Here is an 8,014-nt window from a genome sequence, read left to right as displayed (position 1 = left end):
TATTTTTGTTTGTTTTAATAACCTGTGTAATTTTTCACATTTTTGTTTATTTGTTCTATGGATTCTGTCTCTTACCCGTCTACTTAATCCAAAAATGAATTGTTTCTGTTGGTTATGATTATTTACAATGTGTGTAATCGACTCGATTAAGTTCGTCGATTAGTTGTATTATAAATCCTGCTTCTGAAAATGTTGACTGAAACAACCTGTTTTGGATGGATTATTTTGCTATAATCAGTTAATTAGTTATTGTTAATCAGTTGGTTCTTGTTTAATAAATCAGTAAATTCAAATGAATGTTGTGTATATGTTGATTTCTGAGCATTGAGTTTCAGGGCATTGTCATTATTTGACAATGCTCCTCTGTTTGTTTGATCTTAGTTCAAAAGCTGAAGTTCAGTTTGAATTATTGTTGAAATTCAGTATAATGTTGTTGAGATGTTAGGTAAATTCAGTTTCACAATTGTTGGATAGATACCACTAGGATAGGAACTTAAGAGAATTGGTATTAGCTGTTTTAAACCAGGTTGATAATTAGGTTTGAACAGATTTTTAAATCTGTTTCATAATAGATTCTGATCTTGTATTAATGAGTAGTAGAAAACAGTAGGTCAGGGGCATTTCTGGGAATGAAACAGTAAAAACAGTGTGTTACTGCTAGTGTATTATAATGTAATGTTAGTGGCTATAGTTTAAGATAATAATGGGGAACAAGGGATAATGGGGCTGCTGAAAATCAGGATAAGAGCACTTAATAGGATTTAAAGTATTCAAAAGCATATTATAATGGAACTTTCTGATTTTTTAAAGAGGAAAGGGGTCCAGGCAGCACTTAAAAAGAAAGGGGCAGGCCTGTATAAATACAGGGAGCTGGACAGGAAAAAAAAAGAGAAAAAATCTGATTTGAAGGACAGATTTTAAAACTGAAGAGGAGGGGAAATCAAAAGGGAATTAGGAGAAAATTGAGAGATTTTGAGAGGGAGATCTTATCAGTTTTCATAGAAAGAAAGAAAAACAGAAACATAAAAATAGAATTCTGTCTCGGAAGTCAGGATTGAAGTTGATTCTATGTTTTAAAATTGAAAGCTTTTTCAGTCTGCTTTGTTCTAAGTCTCAAAATCAGAAATATTATTCTTTTCATTAAATCTGTCCGGATTTGTTCGATATCATTGTTCAGTTAAAAATCTGAAATTTCTTAAGAGTACTGCTACTGTGCATCTGGGTTCCTCGGGTCTTATTCTTGCTCAAATCTATGGAAAATACTGCTATTCTGCTGACTTTTTATTACTGCTGCAACTGCTGAAATTTACTCCTTCATTTCCAGGTACATATCTTTTAAAACCTATGTTGTGAAGGGTTTCAACATGACAATAAATAAAGTTTGAATTGTAATACTATCTTCTATTCATTTGAGCTCTTTAGTTAAAAATTCAGCTTTGTTTCATGATTAAATAAGTAGTATATGTTGACGGGAGGACTGTAAGTTAAATGTCATTTCTTGAAGTTTGTATAAGTGTTGTAATAAGGTTAATTTCTAAATTTTCATTAAAGTATAGTTATGATTGAATTGTTAAGATAGGGAACATGGCATGAAGTTGGCAATTAATTAAGTCCTATGACATTGTTAGTCAGGTATGGAGTATTCTGAAATATCAAAAAAATGCATGGTTAGCGCATTTCGATTGTTTGATTGTGGATTAAGGCTAGATGATGTTGGTTGCATTTTGTCCATATATGGTGTAATAGTGATTATGATTATAATCAATAGTCGAAAGTTGCATTAGTATCTTCTGCTATGTTTGCAAATGTCAAAATATGACGAATAATGTTGTATGCAATATCATCTTATTAAGTCAATTATGTAGATTTGTTCTCTCTCTTAATAACAAATGGCCTAGGAATTTCACAATGCGAATGTTAGTGTTTAGCAATGGTTCACATAAATTGAGAATCAAATCGGTTAGATTATATATATATCTTACGTTCAACCATAAGAAGAATTAACAAAATAATTAGGCCTATTAGATTAAAAGCAAGTATATGAAAATAAGATGAGATGTACAAGCACAAATTGCAACACTTTATATCAATGGTAATTAGAAATAGAATTTGCACTAAATAAAAATAATGAAAAATTGTTCAAAATACTTCTTCCCTTCATAAATCATTTTTTGTTAGTTTCATATACAATTCATTCTTTGGCATATATATATGTTGTATTCGCTAAAAATAGTATTAATCATATTTTTATTCTTTTCTTTGAATTTGAATAGTTTGGATGAATATAATTTATACTCGGAAATTATAATCGACGGGCAACATTTAATAAATTGTGAATTCTTTTAAAAGAATTCAAAGACATCCCTTAAATGTGAATTTCTCAGGATTTTCATATAAAATGTGTAGATATAATAAACAATTTGTGGAAAACCCATAATACCATTAAGAATATTTGGCGTAATTAGGGATACGTTCGCGTAACCTGATTATATTGCTAAAAGCAATTCGAATTATGCGTTCGCGCAACTTCGACTGAACATTTTAATAAAAGGGATTTCTTCGAGGATGTAAAATAATTTCATATAACCCGGGATGTGCAGTTCACTGTTTAAATATAAGGGTGATGACGTTCATAATTTTATTTTAAATCACGAACATATGAATTTGTAATAAAGGACATAATATGGTCAATTATACTGTGTACACGTATGCATGACATGATCCCCCGTAATTATGAAGGGTATATAATACGAATATACGTACGCGTAATTCGTTTATATAATTGTAAACAATAAGTAAAAGCGGTAGTAAAATCATGCAATAAAAAACGTATTTAGTAAAACCAAGATAATTAAGCCAATAATAAAAACAGTTGAGCGACCGTGCTAGAACCACGAAATTCGGAAATGCCTAATACCTTCTTCCGGATTAACAGAATTCCTTACTCAGGATTTCTGGTTCGCAGAATAACAAACAGAGTAATATTCTCCTCGATCCAGGGATTAAAATCGGTGACTTGGGACGCCTTAAAAATCCCAGGTGGCGACTCTGAAATAATTAAATAAATCTCGTTTCGATTGTCCTTCAATTGGAGAAAACTCCCTACGCGCCCCGCGGGTGCGGAAAAAGGAGGTGTGACATCCAGCGGTATTTCCCACCAATTTGTCAGGGATGCCACCCGACAGAGATATCGACTTCTGTATTAACTTGGCTCCGAGCACTCAGCCCATTTCTATTTCACTATATCGTATGGCCCCAGTTGATTTGAAGGAATTGAAGGAGCAATTATAGGACTTGCTTGACAAGGGATTCATTAAAACTAATGTCTCCCCTTGGGGTGCATCGGTGTTGTTTGTGGAGAAAAAGGATGGAACAATAAGGTTGTGTATTGACTATCGGCAGTTGAACAAAGCCACTGTCAAGAACAAGTATCCTTTTCCAAGGATTGATGACTTTTTTGAGCAGCTTCAAGTTGCCAAAGAACAAGTATCCTTTTACAGAGATTTGGAGCTTCCTAGGTTTAGCAGGTTATTATCATCGGTTCGTGGTGGGGTTTTCATCTATGTCAGCCACATTGACTAAGTTGACCCAAAAGGGTGCTTTTTTCAGATGGTCTGATGAGTGTGAGTTAGGCTTTCAGAAGCTTAAAACCGCTTTGACTACAACCTCAGTGTTGGTTTTGCCTACAGATTCAGGTTCTTACACCGTGTATTGTGATGTATCGTGTATTGGGCTTGGTACAGTATTGATGTAGGATGTTAGGGTGATTGCTTACGCGTCTCAGTAGTTGAAGGCTCATGAGAAAAATTACCTTGTTCATGACTTAGATTGGCAACCATTGTTCACCCATTGAATATTTGGAGGCACTATCTGTACGGCATTCATTGTGAGGTCTATACTGACCATCAGAGTCTCTAGCACCTGTTCAAGCAGAAAGATCTTAATTTTCAGCAGCGGAGATGGTTAGAGTTATTGAAAGACTGTGATATCACTATACTATACCACCCGGGGAAGGCCAATATAGTGGCCGATGCATTGAGTAGGAAGGCGGAGAGTATGGGCAGTTTGGCATATTTATCGGTAGCTGAGAGGCAATAGCCATGGATATTCAGGCTTTAGCCATCCGATTTGTGAGATTAGATGTTTCGGAGCTCAGTCACGTTCATGCTTATATTGTAGCACAATCTTCGTTGTTGGAGCGTATCAAGGCTCGCTAGTTTGATGATCCTCACTTGTTGGTGTTAAAGGATACAATACAACGGGATAGTGCCAAGGATGTTGTGATTGGTGATCATGGTGTTATGCGGCTTCAAGGTTGGATTTGTGTTCCAAATATGATGGTTAAGATATTTGATCCTTGAGAAGGCACATATTTTGTGCTATTCTATTCACCCAGGTGTCATGAAGGTGTACCGTGACTTGAAACACCACTATTGGAGGCAGAGAATAAAGAAAGATGTCGTTTCTTTTGTATCTTGGTACTTGAATTGTCAATAGATGAAGTATGAACATCACTAATCGGGTGGAATGATTTGGAGATTAGAGATATCAGAGTGGAAGTGGGAGCGCATTACTATGGACTTTGTGGTAGGCTTGCCACGGACCTGGAAGAAGTATGATGTGGTATTGGTTATTGTGGACCAGTTGACTATGTCTGTGCACTTCATTCCAGTAGCGGTCACTTATTCTTCAGAGAGGTTAGCTCAAATTTATATTCAGGAGATTGTCTGCCTGCACGACGTGCCCATTTTCATCTTCATATGGATATCACGAGAGTCGTGCGGCGTGAGTTGGGAACGCGAGTTGAGCTGAGCACAATGTTTCATTCTCAAACGAATGAACAGTCTGAGCGCACCATTTAGGTCTTGGAGGACATGTTACGTTCTTGTGTTATAGATTTCGGAGGTTCATGGGACCAGTTCTTACCGCTTGCGGAGTTTGCCTACAACAATAGCTACCAGTCGAGTATTTTGATGGTGTCGTATAAGGCCTTATATGGGAGGCGATGTCATTCACTGATTGATTGGTTTGAGCCCGGTGAGGCTAGTTTATTGGGCACCGATTTGGTCCGTGATGTTATGGAGAATGTTAAGTTTATTCAGAATCAACTTTGTACAGCTCAGTCTAGGCAGAAGAGTTATGCTTACTGGAAGGTTCGGGATGTAGCTTATATGGTGGGAGAGAGGGTTTTGCTCAGAGTTTCGCCTATGAAGGGCATGAAGCAGTTTGGGAAGGAGGACAAGTTGAGCCCTAGGTATATTGGGCTTTTTGAGATCCTTGAGCAAGTTGGGGAGGTTGCCTACAAACTTGCATTGCCTCATGGTCTATCAGGAGTACATTCGGTATTCCATGTTTCGAACGTATCATGAGGATAGCTCGCATGTTTTGGACTTCAGCACAATTCAGCTTGATGAGAATTTAGCCTATGAGGAGGAGCCGATGGCTATTCTAGCCCAACAGGTTTGACTGTTGAGGTCTAAGAGTTTTCCTTCTATGAAAGTTCAATGGAGGGGTCAGCCGATCAAGGCATCCACGTGGGAGTCCGAGTCTGATATGCGGAGTAGATACCTACACCTTTTCACCAGTCCGTGTACTTCTCTATGTCCATTCGAGGACGAACGTTTCTTTTAAAGATGGAGGACGTGATGACCCGATAGGTCGTTTCAAGTAGCATGCCTTATTTCTAAGTTCTAAGACATCTAATAGATCTATTTGATATTCCTCGATTTGCATGCACAGTCCGTGTCTTTTTCCGGAAAGTTTTAACGTAAAAATTTGAAGAAGATATGATTTTTGGCGTTAAAAATAACTTGAGTTGACTATGGTCAATATTTTGTGTAACACGCCCCGGATCGATATTTTGATGATCTCGGTGGCTCCATATCGTGATTTTGGACTTGGGCATATGCCCGAAATTAAATTCGGAGGTCCCTAGGTTAATTTGACTTGTTTTGCCGAAAGCTAGTAACTTGAAGGTTTGGAAATTTTTTAGGTTTGACTGTAGGTTGACTTTATGGTTATTGGGTACAGATTTTAGTTTTGGGACTTGGTATAGATCCATTTTTCTATTTGAAACTTGTCTGTAAAATTTGGTGCAAATCAGAGTTGGTTTGATAGGATTCGGACGCTCGGTTGTGATTTTAGTGTTTCTTGAGTTTTCTTTGAAATTTCATGCATTTCGATGTCCGATTGATAGTTCTATATGTTATTTTGGTATTTTGATCGCAAGAGAGAGTTCTTTTGATTTTATTACACTTGTGTGCATGTTTGGTTTGGATCACAAGGGGCTCGGTGAGTTTCAGATAGGCTACAGACCATTTTTGGACTTAAGAGATTGTTGGTTCAGTTGTTTCTGGTGTCTGATGTTTTGTGCTTCGCGATCGTGAAGCTACTCTTGTGATCGCGAAGGGGAAATTGCTCTGGGCTGGAATTTCTTCTTCGCGAATACGGGGACTGGGTCGCGAACGCGAAGTAATGGGGGATTTACCCTTTGCGAGCGCGACCGTCTTCTCGTGAATGCGAAGGGTTGTGGGAATCTGGGGGTTGTGCGAATGCATTCTTTGCCTCGCGAACGCGAAGTCAAGGGGATTAAGCCTTCGCGAACGCAAAGGCCTTTTGGTCACTGAAGAATGCCTGATGCCTGGGTATTAAAACATTCCAAAGTGAGGATTTGAACCAATTTTCACCATTTTCAAGTTAGAGCTTGGCCTAGAGGCGACTTTGAAAAGGTTTTTTATCCCAACTTCATTGGTTAGTAGATTTTAACTTGTTTAATTACATTTCCATAAACACCCATTAATTTTAACCTTTAATCTAAGATTTTTTATGGTAGAAATTAGGAATTTAGGTAGAAATAGGGGATATTGAGAAATTTCAAAACAAATCACATAACCGAACTCGGGGGGGGATGGATAATTAGGTTTTGACCAAGTGAGCCTGGGGGTTGACTTTTGTTGATTTTTTCTAAAATCATTAAAGATTGAATCTTTTTCACTCGTGGATAATTTCTAAAGCCTATTTGAATTATTTGAACTATATTTCGCTAGATTTGATTGGTGTAGAGGCTAATTCTAAAGGAAAGGCCGCAATTGTGCCTTGATTTGGTTGCTGAGTGAGGTAAGTGTCATAGTTAACCTTGACTTGAGGGATTATGACTTGTTGTTCTATTTGCTAGGGGCGACGTATATGTGAGGTGACAAGTATATATGCGTTGTTATTTGGTTAAAGGATGCGGGTAGAAACTTTTTCTTTGTACTAGTTATTTCATTGATTACGTACATGCTTAGATTAGCTTATTACTTCTTTAATCATCTGTCTCGTATTTATTGTTTATTTTGAAGATGTTGGGAATTTTGAAAGTTGAGTTTGTTATCATGGAACTATAATGAAAGTGAAATTTCTTCCCCCTCCCCCCTGCATTGTTAATTCAAATTTGTAATGTTTTTTGGTGAGGAAGAGTGAAAAATACGAGTGTGATGTCGTGCCTTATTTGCATACATTATCATCTATTTGAGAGATTGTGAGGATTAAAGCACAAAGGGTGATATAGTGCATTTGTTTGCTTATCATCATTTATCATATCACGTGAGGTTGAGAGTAAAAGCACGAAGGGTGATGCCGTGCCATTTTATTTGATATTACATGGTGAGAACGCGAGTAAAAGCACGAAGGGTGATATCATGCTATTTTTATTTCATTGCCTTATTTAATTCCTGGATTGGTGATCTACTTGGTTACAATGTTGCTCATTTCGAAGAGATATTATTTGGTAATTTCATACTTGTCGTTCTTATGATATTCTCCCTTTTGCATGTCCCCTCCCAATTAATATTTTAATTGTTCTACTTGTTATTTTGTTGCTTTATGTATATATTTGTACATAATTTTACATAGGTGTCTTGTCAAAGCCTCGTCACTACCTCGTCACTACCTCGTCGAGGTTAGGCTCGACACTTACGGAGTACATTGGGTTGGTTGTACTCATGATACACTTCTGCACTTCTTGTGTAGATAC

The sequence above is a fragment of the Nicotiana sylvestris genome, chromosome 5, assembly GCF_000393655.2.
Source record: "Nicotiana sylvestris chromosome 5, ASM39365v2, whole genome shotgun sequence".
NCBI lineage: Eukaryota > Viridiplantae > Streptophyta > Magnoliopsida > Solanales > Solanaceae > Nicotiana > Nicotiana sylvestris.
Note: the sequence above shows the minus strand (reverse complement) of the source record.